This window comes from Apium graveolens, chromosome 7 (genome assembly GCF_009905375.1).
Source record: "Apium graveolens cultivar Ventura chromosome 7, ASM990537v1, whole genome shotgun sequence".
Classification (NCBI taxonomy): Eukaryota; Viridiplantae; Streptophyta; class Magnoliopsida; order Apiales; family Apiaceae; genus Apium; species Apium graveolens.
In genome coordinates, this window is record NC_133653.1 from 242,940,933 (window position 1) to 242,968,133 (window position 27,201).

General features: G+C 39.0%; 1 protein-coding gene across 1 annotated transcript in view; it reads right to left on the reverse strand.

The window, feature by feature from the left end:
• The window catches only part of LOC141674593 (uncharacterized), a 115,228-nt gene that overhangs the window by 4,358 nt on the left and 83,669 nt on the right, over positions 1-27,201 (reverse strand). The gene's annotated exons all lie outside the window — the stretch shown is intronic.

Genomic DNA, 27,201 nt, shown 5'->3' on the forward strand with positions numbered 1-27,201 from the left:
CATTCTCGTATAGGGCAGCGGGGCACCGAACCCGGAGGTTCAGGAGCATCAGCATGAGGATGTTTTATTACATATTAAAGATCAAATTGTGAATCCAATAGAGTACCCTAACGAGGGACCGGATGAGATTCATATTGAGAATGTTGCGGTTGAGGATGTTATCCCAGAAGGGATTGTTGCTGAGGAGGATCTCGTGGAGGATCCTGACGAGAATGAAGAGAGGACCGATGATGAATTGATGACCATAGTCAGGGCGACTACCAGAGCTAGAATGGCCGCGAGGGTGGCACTAGAGGATGAAGAGTTACCAAGGGCAGAAAGGATAATGAGGGCAGAAGGAGTGGGGCCTTCCACGACACCAATTATACCAGTGTCAGACCCTCTTCCAGAGGTTCCTGTAGACATCCATGAGGTTCCACTAATTCCTGTTCCCTCCCCTGTACAGAGCCCAGCACCTACTGAGGAAATGCCACCTTTATCTCCTGCACCATTGTCACCTGATACCGTGCTTGGTTATCCATTTGGATCTCCTGGGTCTGCACCACCTGCACCCCATAGACTGCTAGATGCTACCACTCAGGCTTCTCTTATCGCCGATTATTATATGACTTTAGGTGGCCTGTCTGAGGCCCGTAATGTTAGGAATGATCTGTTGGATCGACTTACTGCACCAAGGATTGAGGGTGGGGTACTTCCGGTAGGATTAGCTTATAGCATGGAAAGGATTGAGGCTACCACCCGAATTACAGCTAGAGGCCATCTTGAGGGTCAGGTTGATCCAGCTCCACTTGCGACTATGTTAGACCTCATCACCTCTGTGATGGAGCAGGTTAGGGATGTCGTGCGTGCCCGCATTTCTTGATCAATGGTAGTGTGCAGAGCCAGAGCGATCAGATAAGGGTTTCATGTAGCACCGCTTTTGGAGGATTATCTCAAGTTATGAATGATTAGTTTTAATGACTAGATGATTATCTATGGTAGTACTTTTGGGATAGAAGCGATCAGATCAAATGATGTAATTCTCTTTAATGTGTTCAGTTGTTGTACCCTCGAACAACTGGTTATGTATATATTCATTAATTTCAGTTCATATCAGTTTGTTTGTGATAAGTTCATATTGTTAATTGCACTATTAACACTTAAGAGAGTTCATATTGTTAATTGCACTATTAACACTGAATGAGGGAACGACTTAAGCGAAGTAAGTAAGACAAATATCCAGAGATTCTCAAAATTTTTCCAAGCATTATGCCCCCACGAGGAATAAGATTAGGGGCAAACCTTGAATGTGATAATCATGGAGGTCACAATTAAGATATAAGGAACCCAGAACATAATGAAGTGGAAAATAAGGATTTTAACGTATAAGATGACTCCAAGTATGGGAGAAGGATGAAACATTTCATACTAAGGAAACAGAAAGTCGAGTAAGGAAAGGAGACCCGAGACGGTACTCCTATACGGAAATTCATGGACCTGTCTAAAAAGAACTTAGACTATTATCCCCAACCACCACCTTGAAGAGACAGTGCGGTTGTAAATTCTTTCAGGACCTTTAAGTCCTAAGCTCTCAGAATTCCAAGGAACAAGCGAACCCAGTAGAGGCGAGAGCCTGGCTAAAGGAAATATGGGAATCATTTGAGATTCTAAATAATTGATGAAGCACAAAAGACTGTTTTGTCACTTACCTTCCTAAGAGAGAGGCCACCCGCTGGTGGAAGGCTAAGGAAGATAGAGAGATAATGTAAAAGCTTTAAAGCCAGAACAAAGGCGGACGAGTATGATGAATTATGAATCTAAGTTGTAAAAGTTGTAAAGATTCATTCTGAGGACAAGAATCTCAGAATGACGTGATGTTTGAAGTAAATAATTAGTGGGTTCATGAAATGATTGTAAGAGAAAGGAAAATAAAAAGAAACTGAAGTGGAAAGGAATATAAAGGCAATAGAGTTTGAGGAATGATAAGGGAGTTGGGTATGACGAAACCCTAAAGAATCATAGTAATAGAAATAGAAAAGTATGTGATCATCAGGATGAGGATGATTCACTATGAGTTAAAGTTGATGGTTGAAGGCATACGAGATGTACATATTTGATAGGGGTAAATAAATCCTGATTACATAATTAAATATTACAGTTTGGGCTGCAAGGCCCAATAAAAAGATGTATGACATTCAAACCAGAAAGGTTAACATGTTGATCAGGCCTGATGGACCAGATCAGGCCTGATGGAACAAAGAAGGCCTAAAAACCCTGATTATTTATTAATTTCGTAATTAATAAATAAGGGAGAAAAACAGCTATTAAGATAAGTCCTAGTGGGGATATAAATCCTTGTAGAATGGCCTCCAAGGAACCTCATGGGATAAGGAATCAGCTTCCTACTCCTTAGGACTCCTAAGTCTATCCTAATTCAGAGACTTGACCACCAAGTCTCCTATACCAAGTCCAATTCAAGGACTCACACATCTATATAAGGGGTCTCACCCCACAAATCAGAACTACGTTTTTTTGGCTTGATTCTCTAATTCACAGAGATACGTAGGCATCTCGTAAAGGCAGAGTTAAGCTACGAAACACGAGAGCAGCCATTAAAGGCCTTGAGCTCCCGTACCTTAGTAATAAATACAGCAATTATATATATATTAGTTTTTTATCCATAACATTTGGCGCCGTCTGTGGGAATCGAACAACAACCATGGTGAGACCACGGAGAACAATTAGAGCTCTGGAAGAAGGAACACCAACGGGGACAACACAGGTGATTTCATCAACTGTGGAGATACCTCCCCACTCAACTTATGCATCTAATCAAGCGGAAGCCCAGATAGGGGCAACTCAACCTCAGCCTCAAGGGACGACTCCCCGACTATTCAAGGTACGAATCCTCAAGTTCAACAAGTACATATACCTGTGAATTCTCGACCCGTCGGGTATGAATATTCAACTGTTGTTACTACTAACCCCCCTTATGGGATGCCACTTTACCCCGAGGTTGGAGGAAGTGGATAAGCTGGGCGAAGTGAAGAACGAGGGCAATCGCCCCCCTATATACGAGGTTTGGCTCCTATCCCCGAGGATCGGGAATTTTCTGGTCCTTACACCGAGAGAGACTCCGAATATTCGGTTGATGAAGTGGCCCCAAGAAGGAGGCGTCCTGGCAAAGATCCGATGGCCGATGGAAGGCAACGCCCTCAAAGCACCCAAGGGGCGAATCCCCTAGAAGTGCAGGAAAGGATCAGGGCTCATGAGGCCGAGATCCAAAGGCTGAGGCGTGACCTGGAGGCTCACCAGGCCACCAGACCCCAGATACCTCCCAGGGGGAGAAATCCTCCTCCTGTCATAGACCTGGATGGTCCGGTTCGGAGAAGGGCTGTTGTCCCAAGAACTGATCCAAGCAATCTCCTTCCCCTTGGAGATCCTGATGATCCAACTCCGCCCTTCACTGAAGAGATAATGAATGCCCATATCTCAAGGAAATTCAAAATGCCCACTATCAAAGCCTATGATGGCACGGGAGACCCCGCTAATCATGTTAGGACATTCTCTAATGCACTGCTGCTGCAACCCGTGAATGATGCTATAAAGTGTCGGGCCTTCCCTCAAACCCTATCGGGTATGGCTCAAAGATGGTACAGTCGCTTGCCCCCAAATTCTATTGGATCGTTCAGATAGTTAAGTCAGTCTTTTATTAAGCAGTTCATCAGTGGGAGAGTCCATGAGAAAAGTTCAGCATCTCTTATGAGTATTGTGCAGGAAGCTAAGGAATCCTTGAGAGATTACCTGAATCGTTTAACAAAGGAGGCTTTAAAAGTCCCGGACCTTGATGATAAGGTAGCCATGATAGCACTGCAACAAGGAACTAGGGATGAGTTTTTCAAGATGTCCTTGGCCAAACGTCCCCCTGAAAGCATGTTGCAGCTCCAAGAGAGGGCAGGGAAGTATATCAAGGTTGAAGAAAGTATGAGGAAGACCGTAGTAAGTAATGAGCCCACTGGAAACAAGAAGCGGAAAACTGATTTAGAATATATTGCTAAGGACAAGTATCCTGGAACTGAACAAAATTCTGATTCAACCCCCAAGAAGGGAGGACCTGGGCAAAAGTTCACTGAATATGCTAAGCTGAATGCTCCTAGAAGCCATATTTTGATGGAGATTGAGAAAGATAGAGATATTCGCTGGCCTAAGCCCTTGAAGTCTAATCCCGCCAAACTAGATAAGAGCAAGTATTGCAGATTTCACAAAGATGTTGGCCATGACACCGATGAGTGTAGGCAATTGAAAGACGAAATTGAGTTTTTGATTTGAAAAGGAAGATTGAACAAGTATACTGGAGAAGGAGGGGACAGGAATAATAATGGAAGGAAGAACTTTGAAGATCGTAGGAGGGACCAAGACGATCAGGGGCGGAATCCCCAATCTAGAGGGCCGGCTATAAATGCAATTTTTGGAGGGCAGCGACCGTAAGGGCCTGTGATAAACACGATCTTTGGGGGTCCAACTGCTGCTGGATTGTCTAAAAATTCTAGAAAGGCATATACTAGAGAGGTTATGCATATTGTTGGAGAAGCCCCGAAGAGGGCCAGGACAGAAGTAACATTGGCTTTTGATGATTCTGACCTAGAGGGTGTAAAGTTTCCTCATGACGACCCGCTGGTCATAACACCTATAATAGGAAATAGCCCGGTTAAGAGGGTCCTTGTGGGTAACGGTGCTTCTGTGGATATCTTGCTCCACGACACCTTTCTAAGGATGGGGTATAACGACTCCCAGTTGACACCAACCGACATGCCGATATATGTATTTGCTGGAGTAGAATGTCCTGTAGAAGGGATAATCAAGTTGCCAACCACCATAGGTACGGAACCAAGGCAAGCAACGCAGATGTTGGATTTTGTGGTAGTAAAGGCTAGTTCAACCTATAATGCTATCATGGGAAGAACAGGGATACATGCCTTCAAGGAAGTCCCTTCTTCCTACCATTCAGTCATGAAGTTTCCTACCCGTAACGGGATTGGAGAAGAGAGAGGAGATCAAAAAATGGCTAGAAGCTGTTATGTGGCCTCTTTGAGGGCAGATGGAGTCGGGGGGGGGGGGCAGGTTCTTCCTATTGAAGATATAGATGTCCGAAAAAATGACGAGAAGAGGGGAAAGCCAGCAGAAGACTTGGTTTCGATTCCTTTAGACCCCGAGAATCCTGAGAGGATGACTTTCATTGGAGCCACATTAGAGGAGCCCCTTAGAGGGAAGTTGGAGAAATTTTTGCAAGAAAATAGTGATGTGTTTGCATGGTCAGCAGCTGATATGCCAGGCATAGACCCGGAGCTGATTACTCACAAGTTAAACGTGGATCCAAGCCGGAAGACAGTGAAACAAAAGAAAAGAAATTTTGCCCCGGAAAGATAAGAGGCTATAAAACAGGAAGTAGAAAAGCTCTTAGAGGCTGGTTTTATTGAGGAGATTCAATTTCCGGAGTAGTTAGCAAACCCTATAATGGTGAAGAAGGCTAATGGAAAATGGAGGATGTGTATAGACTTCACTGATATGAATGATGCATGCCCTAAAGACTGTTTTCCGTTGCCAAGGATTGATACTTTGATTGATGCCACTGCTGGGCATGAGATGCTGAGTTTCATGGATGGATTTAGCGGATACAACCAGATCAAAATGCATAAGGATGACATTCCAAAGGTATTATTCATCACTGACTTTGGTGTTTATTGTTATCTTGTTATGACATTTGATCTTAAGAATGCAGGAGCCACCTATCAAAGGTTGGTAAATAAAATTTTTAAGGACCTTATTGGTAAGACTATGGAAGTCTATGTTGATGACATGTTAGTCAAGAGTCTAGCAAAGACTGATCATATAACCCATTTGAGGGAAGCTTTTGAGGTTCTGAGGTACCATAAGATGATGTTAAACCCTACAAAATGTGCTTTCGGAGTAGGATCTGGAAAATTTTTGGGATTGATGGTCTCCAAGAGGGGGATAGAGGCTAACCCTGACAAAATAAAGGCAATCCTAGACATGGAACCACCAAAAACCGTCAAGGATGTTCGGAAGCTCACAGGAAAGGTTGCTGCGCTAGGACGATTCATCTCCAAGTCAGGAGACAAGTGCCTATCATTCTTCAAGTCACTAAAGAACGTCAAGGACTTTGTATGGAATGAGGAAAACTAGAAGGCATTCGAAGAGTTAAAGAAATATATGGCTCAGGCCCCGTTGTTGGCCAAACCATCTTTGAATGAAGTTTTATTCTTGTACTTGGCTGTTTCAGAGAGCGCCTTGAGTGCGCTGTTGGTTAAGGAGGAGCTGAAAGTCCAGAAACCTGTATATTATGTCAGCAAAATTCTGCATGGTGCTGAATTAAATTATTCAACTATTGAGAAATTTGCTCTAGCCTTGGTAATGGCTTCGAGAAAACTGCGTCCTTACTTTCAGGCTCATCAGATTGAGGTGCTAACAAATCAGCCACTGAGAAATATCATTCATAGTCTCAAGGCAAATGGGAGATTGATTAAGTGGGCAATAGAGCTGGGAGAGTTCGATCTCAAGTATAAGCCGCGAACGGCAATAAAAGCCCAGGCGCTAGCTGACTTTGTGGTGCAATGTACCATACCAACCAAGAAGTCGGGGGGCAGGAAGATACCATACCGCAAGATAAGGGAGTCGATAAAGGGGATAGAGAGAAGGATGATAAGGAGAAAGAGTATTGGGTTCTCTATTTTGATGGAGCATCAAAAACAAACTCCAGTGGAGCAGGATTGGTATTGCAAAGCCCTGATGGGTTCTTAATTGAGTATGCTATAAAGCTAGACTTCCCAACCACAAACAATGAGGCAGAATATGAAGCCCTGATAGCTGGCCTTGGCCTAGCTGGGACACTTAGAGTCAAAAACTTAAAGGTCCGTGGAGACTCGAAAATGATCATATCCCAGGTAAAGGGAGAATCTGAGGCAAGGGATGATACGATGGCTAAGTATGTCCGCCTAGTAAGGGCTGTGATGACCCAATTTAATGAATGCCATGTTGAACACATTCCAAGGGAAGAAAATGCTAAGGCAGATGCGTTATCAAAGTTTGCTTCATCTGAGATAGAAGAAAGTTTGAGGCAAGGGATGATACGATGGCTAAGTATGTCCGCCTAGTAAGGGCTGTGATGACCCAATTTAATGAATGCCATGTTGAACACATTCCAACGGAAGAAAATGCTAAGGCAGATGCGTTATGAAAGTTTGGTTCATCTGAGATAGAAGAAAGTTCAGGAAGTATGTACTTTTGTGTTTTGAAGACACGAAGCATATATGTTAAGCTTGTGGATCCCACAGGCCTGGGGACGTCATGAATTGATCCCATCAAGGCTCACATTCAAACCGGTTGGTTGCCAAGCGATGCAACTGAAGCACGGAAGTTAACTGTTCGAGCACTAAGGTACTCTTTGATAGATGGGATTCTGTATAAAAGATCTTTCGTGGTTCCTTACTTGAGGTGTCTCAGGCCCGATGAGGCACGCTTGGCTCTTGAGGAAGTGCATGAAGGTATTTGTGGTCAACACTTGGGGGCAGGGCCTTGGGTCATAAGATAACCCGTTTAGGCTTCTATTGGCCAGAAATGATGGCTGATGCCAAAGAATATGTGAAGAAGTATGATCGCTGTCAGAAGCATGCAGCAGTTGTTAGACAACCCCCCGAGATGCTGACCTCTATCAACTCGCCTATTCCCTTTGCTATGTGGGGGATGGATATTCTAGGGCCTTTCCCCATGGCCACGGCACAAAGAAAGTTCCTGATTGTAGCCATTGATTATTTCACCAAATGGATTGAAGCCAAACCTTTGGCCAAGATCACAACTAAGCAGGTTGCACAATTCCTGTGGGAAAATATTATGTGCCGGTATGGAATTCCCCGTATCCTAGTCACCGACAATGGAACGCAGTTTAACAACGAGGAATTTAAGAAGTATTGTGAAGAAAATGAAATTGAGTTACGGTTTACCTCTGTGGCTCACCCGCAAGCCAATGGGCAAGCGGAGGTAGCAAATGGAATAATCTTGGATGGACTAAAGAAGAGGATCGAGAAATCAAGAAATAATTGGGTGGATGAGATACTTCCAATATTATGGGCCTATAGGACTACCTGTAGAGTCACTACTGGAGCAACCCTCTTCATGTTGGCATATGGGGCAGAAGCAGTTGTTCCCGTGGAGATATCATATTCTTCTCCAAGGATTCAGGCTTTCAATGCTGAGGAAAATGAGGAAGGACAAAGGTTGGCTCTGGACTTAATCGATGAAGTGCGAGATGGGGCACATGCAAAGATAGTAGAGTATCAGAAAAAGGCTTCATTCTACTACAACCTAAGGGTTAAAGAAAGGTTCTTTAAACAAGGTGACCTAGTCTTGAGGAAGATAGAAGCTTCTGGGGTAGGACAGAAAGGGAAGCTTGCCCCGAATTGGGAAGGGCCGTACAAAGTCAAGAGCGTTCAAGGTAGAGGAACCTACAAGCTGGAGACAATGCATGATTTTGAAGTCCCAAGAACTTGGCATGCATAAAACCTGAAGGTTTACTATGTGTAGGGCAATTGAATACGATTCTCACTTGTCTGGATGACAAGTAGGTTGAAAAGCACCTTGAAGCTTTGCTTGCATAGGATTTTATATTCCAGTAGAATTTACATTGTCAAGTTATTATTGTTAAGGGTCGAACCCATATTATGTAAGGTTTTGAAAAACCAGACTTCAAATTGGAGAGTTCGAAATTATTTCAACCTATGGATGTTTGAGTTGTGATAGTACTTGTGTGGCCAATTAGTTCAAGTTTGAATGCATATTAAAGTATCGGAAAGATAAAGGAGAAAGATGCGAATAAGGAAAGTAGCATATAAAATAACCCCGGAGGGTAATAAGTTTTGATACAAACAAAAGTCCAGACATAAGTTAAGGATAAAATTACAAAATGAAAAAACTACTCCTCCATGCGGGAGCCTTCATTCTCTTGCTCCTTATCAGCACCTTCAGCATCCTTCACAGGAGAAGCGGGAGGAGAAGCAGTGTTAGGATCCAAGATGCGATCATCTGGCTGAGGGGAGTTGAAGAGGGCATCTATGCTGTCCTCCGTCTTAGCCTGCTCAGGACTTATAAAGTTCTTACGGTCGACTAAGCCCGAATGCCTCTCCAAAACCGCCTTTACGGCCGCATCCCATCCCTGTGTAAACTGTAGGGAATAAAGACCCTCATCATGAATCTCTATGAGATTCTTAAACTTGTCAGAATCCATGTAGTCATCAATGAGCTTATCCTTATCGCTCCTAAGTTTCACCAGCTCGGAATAAGCCTTAGCCAGCTCATCCTTCTTCGTGTGCAGCTTCTTCTCCAGGACCTTGGCTCTCTCCTCCCATTTCTTCATCTCCTTCTCAAACCCATCAGAGTTACCCTTCCAGGACCTAGCCTGATGGAGGGCCGCCTGGAAGTAGGTGTTACTCTGCAAAGAAATATGAGTTAACACAAGTTCGTTGAAATACGAGAAAGTTCGAATTCAAAGAAAAAAAAGAAAAAAGAAAGTTACCGCAGCTTGGGCTTGAGAACCCGGAAGCTCAATAGTCTCGATATCACTCCCCGTAACAATGTCAGTAAAATCGTGGGGAGTGATGGAATGGTACGACCAATCCTTAGCATGTTTGGTGGATCCAACCACCGTATCGCTCCTCCTGAAATTAAAGGGAAGGAAAAATAGCTATCTAGTTATAAATTTACCCTTATCACTAGCCTGAGAGAGACCAACTTTCTTCAAGGAAAACTCCTCTAAGAGGGTCCAGGTGTCTGTTTTCCCATCATCTGAAATTAAGGCTTGATAGGCCACCTCCTCCTCATCAGATAACCTGATTCTACCTGGACTCCCATGTGACACTTTGCAAAAGGGCCTACGGAAGAGTGTGGCCCAATCACCCCCGGCCCAGGTCAGCCTAATGAACTCATCCCTTCATTCGGGGTTGTTCTCAAGTATGGAATTACTATCAAAGATATGGGGGATTTTGGGCCGTTGATGAATTAAAACCCAACCCGGTTGACTCATGGAGCTATTATAGAATTGGAAAACTTTCCTAAAGACAGCTACGGAAAGAGGAAAATTGTTTCTAAGACAAAGGACCATAAAACAGATAATGTTCCTCCAAGCGTTAGGAGGGAGATGACAAGGGTTGATTTGTACATCAGCGAGTAAGCGAGGAATAAATTCATGGAATGGGAACCTAAGACCCGCGGTCAGGGCTCCTCCATAAATAAACAAGGTATCCCCCTCCCAGTTACATGTCCTATGTAATAACCCCAATTTTTGAGAAATTTTGAAACCCTTATGAATAGTGTTTTTGCTGAATGAGAAAACTTTTCATGCCACACTATGTAGGGGTTCTGATATGGATATTCTGAGTTTTTATTAGTACTTTATATGGGATATAAGTGTATGTAAAGATCGTCAGAATCCAATTCCGAACACTTTGATTTTTCCCGGAAATCCACTAGATACGGAAAGAATTGAGAAAAAGGTAACAGGATAAAAAGGATTTAAATTAAAGGATTATAAGAGAGGATCATAAAAAGGAATATAATGTATTGAGAAAGGTTAAGGGAACCTAAGTAATAAGATCCCGGGTATGATCCTTCAAACGATAAATGAAAACGAAAGTTAAGCGAACCGTATAACAGATCAGCGGTCATTAGGCAAACAATTAGGAAGTTAAGCAAAGGGATTAGAGGAAGTGATGTCACCCAACCAATGAGAAGAGGACAAGGAAGGGAGGATGACATAGCAATGTGATGTAAGCATGACATAGGGAAGGAGGAGGTGTGGTTGGTTTATAACCACACAAATATAAGGTTATTAAGGTATTTAACCAAAAACAAAAAAAAAAACCAAGCAATGCCAAACAAATCAAAAAACACAAAATCATTTCATTCTCATCATCTTGCTCTCGGCTTTTCATCTTTTTCAAGGGCAAGAATTTCAAAAATCAAGTTCCAAGCATTGTTAAATCACAAGGTAATTATCTAAGCTTCCTTGTACATAGATATGGATATGCTATAAGTTTAAGCTCCTAATTCCTTCACAATCTCTTCCAATAAATCAAGGAAGAAGATGGTGAATAGTAACCTTCAAGAAGTAACTTTAGTTTTCTTGAATTTTTATGAAAGATTAAGGTTATACAAGCAAGGATCAAGGTTCTTTTAGGCATTCAAAGCTCTTGGGTTGTGTTAGGAAGCTTCAAGGAGGTATAAACAACTTTCACCTTTAACTTATAGTTTGAACTTTGAGTTTTGATGAGTTTATGGATGGATTAATGTATATATAGAAATATCCATGTATGTATAGCAAGATCCATGTATGTTAGATAGTTTGGTTGGATTTGTGGTGAATTTGGATATGAATCTTGGTTAATGGTTAATGAATCTTAAGTTATGGTTAGTAGATCATGTTTGTGGTTGAATAAGTTGGAAAACCTTGAGATTATGGACTGACTTTGCCTTGATATAAGTTGTGTTTGAGGTATTGATGATGGTTGGGTGGTTTGTAGTGAATGGTAAAGAATTGGAGTGGTATAAATATTGGTAATCGCGTAAACATAGCCGTCGTAACGTCCGATTTTCTTTAGACTGTTTTGTGCATAACATTAGGACCCGAGGACCCCCTGCTAGATTGTGACCACTGCCATGTTTAGGTAGCTCATGTTACGAGCTTCGTTTTGATATGTAGTTCGTTCGATTCCGATGCACGGTTTAGGAGAAACGACCGTTTCAAGTAACGGCGTTTCGCGAACGAAACTTTTCCCCACGCCTTACTTTGAAACATAGGTTAAAGACCAAAAAGGGTTAATTAATGTATGAAACATTTATGGTAAGTGTGTTAGGCAGTTGGTAAGACACTCGCGAAGGAATCGCCTTAAAACTCGTAAAGGTTAAATTATTAAAAATGGTGGAGCCGAGGGTACCCGAGTGACTTAAGCGAATCAGTAAGCGCAAAACAAGCGTTAGAGTCTAAGTTAGTTAAAGTATAGATTTACAAGTGACTTTGGTTTAATTCCAACTTACTTGTTGCTTATAGGTTACCAGACTCGTCCCGAGCCATTCGTAACCCCCAGTCGCTCAGGCAAGTTTTCTACCCGTTATACTGTTGCTGTGATGTAAATATATGTATATGCATTATCTTGTGATATTGCATGATTGTTATTAGCAAATTTTGCGATATATTGGAGCATGCTAATATGGTATATATGCATGTCTGTTTCGTAATCTGGTTATCTATCTGTTGATTTCAATGCTTATAGTTGCATAATACCTATGCTAGAAATAAGCAAGTAGTTGCGTATACCCTTAGTATAGGGGATAAAAGGTGAACATATTTTTAAATCGGGAGTCGATGTTCCCGAGTATATTATATATATATATATATTTATTTATATATATATATATATGGATATAATTTTTAAAACTATTAATCGAATAAGGTTTATTCGATAACTTTAACTTTATTTTATTATTGAATATTATTTTGAATATTCATTCGAGGGCTTATGACTCTTTTATATTATTTAATGAATATTATTTGAATATTCATTCGAAGGCTTATGACTCAGTTTATATTATTTAATGATTATTAATTGGATATTCATTTGAGGATGTATGACTTCTTTATTTTATGAATATTATTTATAATATTCATTCGAGGTATTATGACTCTGCTTATTACTGAAATATATTCTTTATTTTATTAAAGAATAAGGTGTTAATAATCAAACTTATTTTCGATTATTCAAATAAAGATAATACTTTCATATAAGTATATCTTTGGTTATTTAATACTCGTTTCAAGTATAAGTTTTAAAACTTCTACTTCAATTATTTTTATAAAAGATTATTCTTTATGGGAATATTATTTAAATAATAATATTCAGTCATTTTCTAAATATTCTGGGGACTGATTTACTTCATTAAATCAGCTTTACTCCAAACACTCTTTAAAGTGTTTTCGAGTCTTCAAAATGATTTTTAAAAGTTAGAGCGGATCCCAAAACTCATTTTTATATTTAAGATCTTCCTTTTAAAGGGGATTTAAATACTCGTTCAAAACCTGGGGAATCCGGCTCTGTGGTGTATTTTATATTCGCAACAAGGTTGCAGTTTTGGTAAATGAATTGATTACTTACCCAACGTTCGGGAAGTACGTCCATCTATTGAGTCGGCATAAGCAACATGGGCTCAGTGGGCGTCCATGATAGTGTAAGTGGCTCAGTGGGAGTCCATCAAATGCATAAGTGGCTGAGTGGCAGTCCAGCATAGGCCCTAATGCGGCCAGGGTGATGACCAGTGGGGAATTCGTCCATCTACTAGTAGAAAAGGTTACTTATGGGTATCTTTGCCTGATCAGCAAGATATCTGGTTTATGCCAAAATTCTTTTCCTTTCCAAAATTCATTGGATGTTTCAAACTCTGTTCATACTTTACATAACAGAGGTTCCAGGAAATGTTTAAGAGATATATCTATGTGGATATATATATATCGGGACTAAATAAAGTATCTCGTAACTTTATTTCATTCAATAATATTTCAAAGATTGAATCTATTCAAATCTTGTCTTGTAGTCTCATCTATGTGATGAACTTTTGAAACTGATTATAACTTGAACGGTGGTAGTTCAAGTAGTATTGGGAAAGATATAAGTATATTGGGGTATTTGGTAACCTCATCTTTTAAACTTATATCTAATTAATAATTGTCTTATGAATGACAAAGATTTTCAGAAAAACGTTGAGACAAGGTTAGATATATGAGATCACCTTGCAACGATATTTTTTATACAGTTATACACTGGGACTTTGTGTATATTATGCATGGAAGAGGACTTCCAATATTTTGAAAAGTATATATGTATATATACTGAATATTTTGCGACTTCATCGCATTAAGATATCAAACTTGGTTCATTTCTTTTGACCAAGACTTTCATGAGTATTATGAGTAGGCTCATATATTGTAAATCATTATACATATTATTTTGGTGGGCTTGCTGCTCACCCTTGCTTTATTTCTTCATCACACAACAACAGTTAGGAAAGATGGCCAGACTCCAGCAGACCCAGCGCAAGCGCGTGGGAAGCGTCCCGCGTCTTCCCGTTGATGTTGTAGCTGCTATAGCTGCAGAGGTAGATCTATTGTAGATCAGACCATCTACTTTTGAGAATCAATTATGTATAATTATAACTTATGGCAGATAATGGCAATTAACTGTAAATTTATCAAGTAATCATTTTGGGTTGTAATAACTTTTAAATTGTGGATTCAAAGACTTGTACTTATTTAAATTTCATCTCTGAGACTATAACGGGTTGTGGTGTGTGTTAGTGTGGGGTCACAGCATAAGGTTATTATTATTAATTAAGTGAAGTGATATTGTGGAAAGAAAGACCGTGACGACCCGGATCCCCGACCCCGGATCTGGGGGTGTTACAAAAATGGTATCAGAGCTAAGCGTTATAAACCTCAGAGATGATGTGACGTTAAGATAATAAGTTCACTAAGATAATAAGAACTCTTGCCAAGTTCATAGTCGGGCTACCTAACGTAGTACTGACAGTTAAAACCCTTATGGGAACCCTTATAAATATCGTGATAGTAGCGTAGTTCGTTATCGTATATGGTAGCGGGATTCCGAACCCTGAGGTTGAGGAGCAACAATGCGATGATGTTTATTACTTATTAGAGATCAGATTATGGATCCGATAGAGCGTCCTAACGTGGGATCGGATGATGTTCATATTGAGGATATAGCGGTTGAGGATGTTGTCCTAGAAGGGATAGTTGCTGAGGAGGATCCCGTGGAGGATCCTGACAAGAATGAATAAAGGACCACTGAGGAATTGATGACCATGGTTAGGGAAACTACCAGAGGTAGGATTGGCTGGTCACTACCGGAGGTTCGTTCAAGTTTGTAAAGATAGTAGCCCCTTTAACGCGGCTTACTCGTAAGATTGAGAAGTTCGAATGGACAGAGAAATGCGAGAACAACTTTTAAGAACCGAAGCAAAGGTTGGTGACGTTCCCTATGTTGGCGTTGCCGGATGGAAAATGAGATTTTGTGATGTGTAGTGACGCTTCGCATAAGGAATTAGGGTGCTTCATATACAGCACAGCAAGGTAATCGCGTACGTGTCAAGACAATTAAGGGAATATAAAATTCGATATCCCCACCCATGAGCTTGGGCTCGTGGCAATAGTTTTTCCCTAAAGATTGGAGGCACTACTTGTATGGAGAGAAGTGCAAGATTTACACAAACCATAGGAGCTCTAGTACATTTTTACGTAGAAAGAGCTCAACATACGCTAGAGGAGGCGGTTAGAGCTAATCAAGAATTATGATTGAGAGATTCTTTATCATTCGGGGAAAGCCAATGTGGTGGCTGATGCCCTTAGTAAAAAGGAGAGACCCAAGATGATAATGTCTTTGGGATAGTTTATAAGAGATTTTGAGAAAATGGAAATAGAAGTGAAGGTAACCGGAGCCGGTACCGAAAAGCTGTTTGAGATTGTAATACAGACCGAATTTTTGGAAAAGAACATATTGTGCCAGAAAAGTGATGAATAAAGGCAGAGAGTCAATGACTGGAGAAGAGATCCACACCGAGAAAGATGATAAGGGGATAGTGAGGTGTTCCTACAGAAATTGGGTTCCAAAAGTTCAAGAGCTTAAGGATGAGAACTTAGATGAGAGCCATAGTTTGAGGAATAAGATTTAGGGCAAACCCTGAATGTGATAGTCAGGGAGGTTGCCATCAAGAAAGAAATAACCCATAACATAATAGAGTGGAAAACAAGGTTTTTAATGTATAAGATAACCCCAATTATGGGAGAAGGTTGAAACATTTCATACTAAGGAAACAGAAAGTCGAGTAAGGAAAGGAGACCCGAGATGGTACTCCTATACGACAATTTATGGACCAGTCTAGACAGAACTTAGACTATTATCCCCAACCACCACCCTGAGGAAACAATGCGGTGAGAAATTCTTTCAGGACCTTTAAGTCGCTAAGCTCTCAGAGTTCCAAGGAACAAGCTGACCCAGTCGAGGCAAGAGCCTGGCTAAAGGAAATACAGGAATCATTTGAGATTCTAAATGATTGACGAATCACGAAAGACAATTTTTGTCACTTACCCTCCTAAGAGAGAGGCCACCCGCTGGTGAAAGGCCAAGGAAGGCACGGAGCAAGAGATTATAATAAACTGATTTAAGTTCATATAATTATTTTCGGGAAAGTACTTCCCAAGGTTATGGAGGTAGTGTAAAAGCTTTGGAGCTAGAACAAAAGCGGATGAGTATGATGAATTATGAATCTAAGTTGTAAAAGTTATCAAGTTTCGTTCTGAGGACACGAATCCAAAATGACGGGATATTTGAAATCAATGCTTATGTTGTGTTGGTTCATGAAATAATGATAAGAGAAAGGAAAATAAAAAGAAACTGAAGTGGAAAGGAATATAAAGGCAATAGAGTTTGAGGAATGATAAGGAAGTTGGGTATGAGGAAACCCTAAAGACTCGTAGCAATAGAAATAGAAAAGTATGTAATCGTCAGGATGAGGGTGATTCACCATGAGTTAAATTGATGGTTGAAGGCATAAGAGATAAATATATTTTATCCCCTATAAGTTGGGAGGATTTGAGGAAACCTTGAGATAGTTCGAAGGATAAATATTGAGACGCGGATAGACTGAGGAGACAAGGAAGTAAGAAATTAGGAAAATTGGATGAAGGAAGTGACCTTCAAGAATGTGAAGTGTAAGACCGGTGGCTTGATACCCAGGAAGGGAGACGCCAGGTATGAGAGATATCCCAACATTGAGATGACTGTTGAGATAAACAACAAAAGTAAATAAGGAATTATTAAGAAGAGGTTCACATTGAACATGACCAATATCTTCCAGAACATCCTTGTTATCGTTATCAAATTAGGCAAGACAAGCGGATAACCGTTGTTATCTTTTGGAGGCCATATTGATTGACCTCATTTGGAATACAGATGTTATTGTAAAATTAGGCATATACTATCGAGGTAGGAATGATCGAATAAGACACCCTCATCAGGGATATATGACTTAATTTATCCATGGAAGGATGCATGTACTTTTTCTAAAGGTGGAATTAAGGATAGAACATCGGTAACTGAAAATGAATCCCAGGGGAATGCATAAAGGTTGGCATTTCACCCTTAATAGGGATAGTATGAGTTTGACAGTATGAATTGGAAAGGATTAAGGTAATAACAACCTTTAAGAATCAGTGGAGAAATTTTTTCAGAAGTATATAGACAATGATTCTGGTATTAATAAATGGTATCTTGATATGCCCTGTATCTAGGGAATACAGGAGGGACGATTCAGGGATAACCTAAGAGGTTTTACAAGGAGAAAGGTAATATTCAAAATTCTCAAGAATAGAAATGTTGATAAAGGAAATATGACATAATTATAATGATGCCAAGTGGGGCACGTGTTGAACCACGAGAAAGTATGAATCGAACCAGTAAAGGTCGAAATTGTTCAGGACAATTAGGGCCCAGGATAAAAGATGTTCTAAGTATGATTGAGAATCAGTCTTGACAGTGATTAGCCTCTAAGGACCGAGGCAATAACTTATGGAAAACATCTTCACTCAAGAAGTGATCGGAAATAGGGTAGAAAATTTGTGAAAGTGGTTAAAATGAAATTGACTATAAGGAAATTTTACTATCAGGAAAGGCCAAAGAGGTGGCCGACGCTTTAAATGTAAGAGAATAATTATAGGCGCTCGTGCGAGAGGAATACAGTGATGATGGTTAAAGATGTGAAGGTTGTATTATGGTTTGGAAGATTGACATTCCTTCTGATGACTGTGCAATACCCAACCCTAATAGTAGTTGGTAAAGGTTTAATTCGTGTAATCGCCATGAGCAGGCTATCTATCTCAGAAGATACTATCTTAAGATAAGCCAGGACCATGTTTCAAAAAGGACTAGACGAACCTTTGAGTTAAGTCTTCTATTTAAGGCATATGATTAAGAATGGTATTAACCTGCTATCGTTGCTTTGATGGAAACTCTTCTGCAATTTTATTTGCTTCATGTCATGTATGTATGTCAGGATCAGGAGTGTTCTTCATGAATCATGAATGGTGATTATGTTACCTCCTTAGAAGAATTCGATACAATATGTATGGACTCCGTATGGTTAGCTATTAAGACTTCAAGGAAAATGAATGACTACAGTAGGTCAGTGGTGGACCATGGTAAGGCAGCAATGATTCTGCGAGTAATGAGCTGATTACAACCGTGAGAGTTGTATTGGAATGGTTGTTGAGATTGAGTACCACTAATCGGGTCGTGGTAGTGTATAAGTTATCATTGATAGACTAATTAAGTAGAGTGTCTACCTATTGTATATTTATTCTACTTATCAATAGAGAGTCGTATTACTATACGAGGAAGGTTGCAGTGCAGGCATAGAATTTTAGTAACGGTGATGTCTGGAATGAAAACCCAGATTCGATTTTCGATGTCGAGGGAGTTTCAAAGGTGATTGTGTATAAGCTCGAGGAAGAGCATGGGTCCATAGAATGATGGACGGATTAGCAAAAATTATTTAAGCATGCAAAATGCGATGCGATAATACTTGATGTTGATATAAATACATATGTTTTGTTCTCCTATGACAAACCTCTATAGTTCAGAGGTAGGTTCCAAGCCAGATATTTTATGGCAATATTTTTTTTCATATATACAATTCTCTTCAGTTCGTTCTTTTCTCTTCTTTTCATTTCATGTAAGCTGAGAAGAACAACCCTTCCAGAAGGGGAGGTATTGCCGAATGAATATCTATCTGTGTGATAGAAGCCGAGTAGGATACCAGCTATTGTTTAATTGCTTGTCAAGTACTAAAGGCTGGCCACCTTCTGTACTAACTATGCGATATAACAAGTGTTCATGATCATAGTGATCTCTCAACAAATTCCTTTACTTCTATTTGATTGATCAAATTTTGGAAAATAGAAACAACTGAAAAAGGAGTAATAAAGTTATGGTGGTATTCAGAATGGGAACACATTCGTAATACTAAGGTTGACGTGGTTATTAAAAGGTTATAGAACGCTAACGAGCAAAAGTATAACCAGTATAATATTAGGAACGGAAGATAGTAGCGACTACGAACTGGGAAAAAGGATGGGTAGTGAGAAGCAAAAGCTCTAATGCTAAAAGCTATAATGAGAGTCTGTGCAATAGACTTGAAAGAAATTGGAATGATCACTTAACACGGGTTGAGTTTTCTTACGACAATAGATCATATGTCAGTATCGAGGTGTCACCTTATGAGATCCTTGAGGGAAGACAATGTCGATCTCCCTTATGTTAGGATGAAGTTGTAGAGCGCAAGATGCTCAGACCGCAGTAGTCCAAAGGACCAAGGATATGATAGATCTAATCAGAGGACGGCTGGTAGTAGCCCAAGATGGACATGATAAGTATGTTGATTTGACACGAAAGGATAAAGAGTATGAAATAGGGGACCTAGTAATGTTATAGGTATCCCTTGGAAAGGATTATTGAGATTCGGAAAGAAAGGAAAGCTAAGTCCACCAATTGTTGGACCCTTGAATATATTAAGAAGTATTGGGAAGTTAGCATATGAGCTAGCCTTACCCCAGAACATGTAGCAAGTCATAGCGTGTTTCATGTATCAATGTTAAGGAAGCGTAATTCAGATGCCAGATAAATAGAGGCATATGAGCGCATAGATATGCAACCCGACGTAACCTATATGGAGCAACCAGGAAGGGTTATAGAGTGAAAAGGAACAAGTGCTTAGGAGAAGGATTATCAAACTAGGCAGAGTTTGGTGGTAGAACCACAATGTGGTAAAATTGACTCGAGAGTTAGAAAGTGAAATGCTAAGAAAGTATCCCCATTTGTTTTCTATCTGATTCCGGGACGGAATCCTTTTAAGGAGGGGAGACTGTAATAACCCCAATTTTTGAGAAATTTTGAAACCCTTATGAATAGTGTTTTTGCTGAATGAGAAAACTTTTCATGCCACACTATGTAGGGGTTCTGATATGGATATTCTGAGATTTTATTAGTACTTTATATGGGATATAAGTGTATGTAAAGATCGTCAGAATCCAATTCCGAACACTTTGATTTTTCCCGGAAATCCACTAGATACGGAAAGAATTGAGAAAAAGGTAACAGGATAAAAAGGATTTAAATTAAAGGATTATAAGAGAGGATCATAAAAAGGAATATAATGTATTGAGAAAGGTTAAGGGAACCTAAGTAATAAGATCCCGGGTATGATCCTTCAAACGATAAATGAAAACGAAAGTTAAGCGAACCGTATAATAGATCAGCGGTCATTAGGCAAACAATTAGGAAGTTAAGCAAAGGGATTAGAGGAAGTGATATCACCCAACCAATGAGAAGAGGACAAGGAGGAGGTGTGGTTGGTTTATAACCACACAAATATAAGGTTATTAAGGTATTTAACCAAAAACAAAACAAAAAAACAACCAAGCTAAGCCAAACAAATCAAAAAACACAAAATCATTTCATTCTCATCATCTTGCTCTCGGCTTTTCATCTTTTTCAAGGGCAAGAATTTCAAAAATCAAGTTCGAAGCATTATTAAATCACAAGGTAATTATCTAAGCTTCCTTGTACATAGATATGGATATGCTATAAGTTTAAGCTCCTAATTCCTTCACAATCTCTTCCAATAAATCAAGGAAGAAGATGGTGAATAGTAACCTTCAAGAAGTAACTTTAGTTTTCTTGAATTTTTATGAAAGATTAAGGTTATACAAGCAAGGATCAAGGTTCTTTTAGGCATTCAAAGCTCTTGGGTTGTGTTAGGAAGCTTCAAGGAGGTATAAACAACTTTCACCTTTAACTTATAGTTTGAACTTTGAGTTTTGATGAGTTTATGTATGGATTAATGTATATATAGAAATATCCATGTATGTATAGCAAGATCCATGTATGTTAGATAGTTTGGTTGGATTTGTGGTGAATTTGGATATGAATCTTGGTTAATGGTTAATGAATCTTAAGTTATGGTTAGTAGATCATGTTTGTGGTTGAATAAGTTGGAAAACCTTGAGATTATGGACTGACTTTGCCTTGATATAAGTTGTGTTTGAGGTATTGATGATGGTTGGGTGGTTTGTAGTGAATTGGTAAAGAATTGGAGTGGTATAAATATTGGTAATCGCGTAAACATAGCCGTCGTAACGTCCGATTTTCTTTAGACTGTTTTGTGCATAACATTAGGACCCGAGGACCCCCTGCTAGATTGTGACCACTGCCATGTTTAGGTAGCTCATGTTACGAGCTTCGTTTTGATATGTAGTTCATTCGATTCCGATGCACGGTTTAGGAGAAACGACCGTTTCAAGTAACGGCGTTTCGCGAACGAAACTTTTCCCCTCGCCTTACTTTGAAACATAGGTTAAAGACCAAAAAGGGTTAATTAATGTATGAAACATTTATGGTAAGTGTGTTAGGCAGTTGGTAAGACACTCGTGAAGGAATCGCCTTAAAACTCGTAAAGGTTAAATTATTAAAAATGGTGGAGCCGAGGGTACCCGAGTGACTTAAGCGAATCAGTAAGCGCAAAACAAGCGTTAGAGTCTAAGTTGGTTAAAGTATAGATTTACAAGTGACTTTGGTTTAATTCCAACTTACTTGTTGCTTATAGGTTACCAGACTCGTCCCGAGCAATTCGTAACCCCCAGTCGCTCAGGCAAGTTTTCTACCCGTTATACTGTTGCTGTGATGTAAATATATGTATATGCATTATCTTGTGATATTGCATGATTGTTATTAGCAAATTTTGCGATATATTGGAGCATGCTAATATGGTATATATGCATGTCTGTTTCGTAATCTGGTTATCTATCTGTTGATTTCAATGCTTATAGTTGCATAATACCTATGCTAGAAATAAGCAAGTAGTTGCGTATACCCTTAGTATAGGGGATAAAAGGTGAACATATTTCTAAACCGGGAGTCGATGTTCCCGAGTATATTATATATATATATTTATTTATATATATATATATGGATATAGTTTTTAAAACTATTAATCGAATAAGGTTTATTCGATAACTTTAACTTTATTTTATTATTAAATATTATTTTGAATATTCATTCGAGGGCTTATGACTCTTTTATATTATTTAATGAATATTATTTGAATATTCATTCGAAGGCTTATGACTCAGTTTATATTATTTAATGATTATTAATTGGATATTCATTTGAGGATGTATGACTTCTTTATTTTATGAATATTATTTATAATATTCATTCGAGGTATTATGACTCCGCTTATTACTGAAATATATTCTTTATTTTATTAAAGAATAAGGTGTTAATAATCAAACTTATTTTCGATTATTCAAATAAAGATAATACTTTCATATAAGTATATCTTTGGTTATTTAATACTCGTTTCAAGTATAAGTTTTAAAACTTCTACTTCAATTATTTTTATAAAAGATTATTCTTTATGGGAATATTATTTAAATAATAATATTCAGTCATTTTCTAAATATTCTGGGGACTGATTTACTTCATTAAATCAGCTTTACTTCAAACACTCTTTAAAGTGTTTTCGAGTCTTCAAAATGATTTTTAAAAGGTAGAGCGGATCCCAAAACTCATTTTTATATTTAAGATCTTCCTTTTAAAGGGGATTTAAATACTCGTTCAAAACCTGGGGAATCCGGCTCTGTGGTGTATTTTATATTCGCAACAAGGTTGCAGTTTTGGTAAAATGAATTGATTACTTACCCAACGTTCGGGAAGTAAGTCCATCTATTGAGTCGGCATAAGCAACATGGGCTCAGTGGGCGTCCATGATAGTGTAAGTGGCTCAGTGGGAGTCCATCAAATGCATAAGTGGCTGAGTGGCAGTCCAGCATAGGCCCTAATGCGGCCAGGGTGATGACCAGTGGGGAATTCGTCCATCTACTAGTAGAAAAGGTTACTTATGGGTATCTTTGCCTGATCAGCAAGATATCTGGTTTATGCCAAAATTCTTTTCCTTTCCAAAATTCATTGGATGTTTCAAACTATGTTCATACTTTTCATAACAGAGGTTCCAGGAAATGTTTAAGAGATATATATATATATATATGTGGATATATATATATCGGGACTAAATAAAGTATCTCGTAACTTTATTTCATTCAATAATATTTCAAAGATTGAATATATTCAAATCTTGTCTTGTAGTCTCATCTATGTGATGAACTTTTGAAACTGATTATAACTTGAACGGTGGTAGTTCAAGTAGTATTGGGAAAGATATAAGTATATTGGGGTATTTGGTAACCTCATCTTTTAAACTTATATCTAATTAATAATTGTCTTATGAATGACAAAGATTTTCAGAAAAACGTTGAGACAAGGTTAGATATATGAGATCACCTTGCAACGATATTTTTTATACAGTTATACACTGGGACTTTGTGTATATTATGCATGGAAGAGGACTTCCAATATTTTGAAAAGTATATATGTATATATACTGAATATTTTGCGACTTCATCGCATTAAGATATCAAACTTGGTTCATTTCTTTTGACCAAGACTTTCATGAGTATTATGAGTAGGCTCATATATTGTAAATCATTATACATATTATTTTGGTGGGCTTGCTGCTCACCCTTGCTTTATTTCTTCATCACACAACAACAGTTAGGAAAGATGGCCAGACTCCAGCAGACCCAGCGCAAGCGCGTGGGAAGCGTCCCGCGTCTTCCCGTTGATGTTGTAGCTGCTATAGCTGCAGAGGTAGATCTATTGTAGATCAGACCATCTACTTTTGAGAATCAATTATGTATAATTATAACTTGTGGCAGATAATGGCAATTAACTGTAAATTTATCAAGTAATCATTTTGGGTTGTAATAACTTTTAAATTGTGGATTCAAAGACTTGTACTTATTTAAATTTCATCTCTGAGACTATAACGGGTTGTGGTGTGTGTTAGTGTGGGGTCACAGCATAAGGTTATTATTATTAATTAAGTGATGTGATATTGTGGAAAGAAAGACCGTGACGACCCGGATCCCCGACCCCGGATCTGGGGGTGTTACATCCTATCCCCAGGGGCGGCTGGAGTAATCCTAAGGTGGGGTGGAAGTCTGTATAGGGTGTTCATGGACTCGATTCTACCATCTAACTCATGAAAGGTGTTACCATGGTTATACGAATCTAACTCAGATAGAGAGGGATATTCATCACCTCTAGAGTTAATCATATCAATTAGGGAAGTATACGGAGATTGAATTTGAATGTTTGTACCTCTCTTAGAAACATTCATCTTCTGCAAACGAGCCAAGTCACGATCCGCCATTGATATGCTTCGGTTGAATGCTTGAAACCCAGAAAAACTTGAGAAAGGTGGAGCTGCGGTGGCTGAGGTCGCCGAAAATCGCCTTCTCAAAGGGAGAACTCTAGAGAGAATTGTGAGAGAAAGTATGAGAAATGTGAAGTGAAGTAAGGATTCTCACTTCACACTACACTTATATAAGCGAAACGCTCGGAATACGAGGCGTTTTTAGGCCCATGTTGCCAGGCCCAACCTAAAAAAGCCCATCTACAAGAAGTATCAGGAATAATCTAGAAGCTCCCATGGAAAATGAAGGGTCGAAAATCGACCATAATTTTAAGATGGTTCGATCAGAACAAAGAAGAAAATCCTGATCGATATCTAATTCGAATAAAAGGGAAGAAATCTATTAAATTCGATCAGAGTCCTGATCGACACACAAAAAGATCCTGATCGATATCTCATTCGAACAAAAGGAAAGAAGTTCACTAAGTTCGATCAAAGTCCTGATCGATACAAAAGAGGATCCAGATAGATATATCATTCGAACAAAATGGAAGAAATCCATTGCATTCGATCAGAGTCCTGATCAACACAAAACCGAATCCAGATCGATACTTCATTCGATCGAAACGGTAGAAAGCCACCTAGTTCGATTAGGATCCTGGTCGAAATCGATCAGGAATCCTGGTCGATTCTGCCCAGATCCTGGTCGAAGGTTCAACCGATTAGAATGTCACTTTGAAGGCTACTTCGATCAGAATCCTGATCAAAATCGATCAGGAGTTCTGATCGATTCTGCATAGATCGTGGTCGAAGATCCAATCGACCAGAGTGTTACTTTCTGAGCTAGTTCGGTCAGGATCCTGATCGAAATCGATCAAGAATCCTGATCAATTTTGTATACATCCTGATCGATTTTAAGCCAAAAAATTGAGGAAAATTCCAGAAAAATAAGGAAATTCCTTAAAATATTTTCTGAAAAATGTTGGTATTTTCAGAAATTAGGGAAAAATCCAGAAAATTAAGGATAAATCCCGGAAAATTAGGGAAAAATCTAGAAAATTAAGGATAAATCCTAGAAAATTAGGGAAAAATCCAGAAAATTAGGGAAAAATCCTGGAATTAAGGGAAAAATTCCTGGAAATTAAGATAATTCCTGAATAAAAGGAAAAATCGTTGTAAACGTGTAGGTCGCTCCACACTTTACACAAAAAACGAAACCCTGTAAGGGAATAAATGAACTTAACTTTCGCGAAATCTTGTACGGTTTCCCAAAAGTTGGGGGGCAAATGATAGGGATAAATAAATCCTGATTACATAATTAAATATTACAGTTTGGGCTGCAAGGCCCAATAAGAAGATGTATGACATTCAGACCAGAAAGGTTAACATGTTGATCAGGCCTGATGGACCAGATCAGGCCTGATGGAACAAAGAAGGCCCAAAAACCCTGATTATTTATTAATTTCATAATTAATAAATAAGGGAGAAAAACAGTTATTAAGATAAGTCCTAGTGGGGATATAAATCCTTGTAGAATGGCCTCCAAGGAACCTCATGGGATAAGGAATCAGCTTCCTACTCCCTAGGACTCCTAAGTCCATCCTAATTCAGAGACATTTCCACCAAGTCTCCTATACCAAGTCCAATTCAAGGACTCCCACATCTATATAAAGTGTCTCACCCCATAAATCAGAACTACATTTTTTTGGCTTGATTCTCTAATTCACAGAGATACGTAGGCATCTCGTAAAGGCAGAGTTAAGCTACGAAACACGAGAGCAGCCATTAAAGGCCTTGAGCTCCCGTACCTTAGTAATAAATACAACAATTATATATATATTAGTTTTTTATCCATAACAATATTGTACCCCCTTTAAGTTGGGAGAATTTGAAGAAACATTGAGATAGTTCGAAGGATAAATAATGAGACGCGGATAGACTGAGGAGACAAGAAAGTAGGAAATTAGGAAAATTGGATGAAGGAAGTGACCTTCAAGAATGTGAAGTGTAAGACCGGTGGCATGATACCCAGAAAGGGAGACGCCAGGTATGAAAGACATCCCAACATTGAGATGATTGTTGAGATAAACAACAAAAGTAAATGAGGAATTATTAAGAAGAAGTTCACGTTGAACACGACCAATATCTTCCAGGACATCCCTGTTGTCATTACCAAATTAGGAAAGAAAAGCGGGTAACCATTGTTATCTTTTGAAGGCCATATGTGTTGACCTCAGTTTGAATAAGGATGCTATTGTGAAATTGGTATAGACTATCTGGGTGGGAATGATTGAATAAGACACCCTTATCAGGGATATATGACCTGATTTATCCATGGAAGGATGCATGTACCTTTTTAAAGGTGGGATCAAGGATAGAACATCTGTAACTTAAAATGAATCCTAGGGGAATGCATAAAGGTTGGAATTTCACCCTTAATAGGGATAGTATGAGTTTTGACAGTATAAATTAAAAAGGATTAAGGTAACAACAACCTTTACAGATTAGTGGAGAAATTTTTCAGAACTATATAGACAATAATTCTGGTATTAATAAATGGTATCTTGATATGCCCTGTGCCTAGGGTGTACCTGATGAGGGATTTAAGGATAACCTTAGAGGTTTTACAAGGAGAAAGGTAATAATCAAAGTTCTCAAGAATAGAAATTTTGATGAAGGAAATATGACGTAATTATAATAATGTCAAGGGGCACGTGTTAAACCATAAGAAGTATAGATCGACCCAATGAAGGTCGAGATTGGTGAAAATGAGAAGGACCCAAG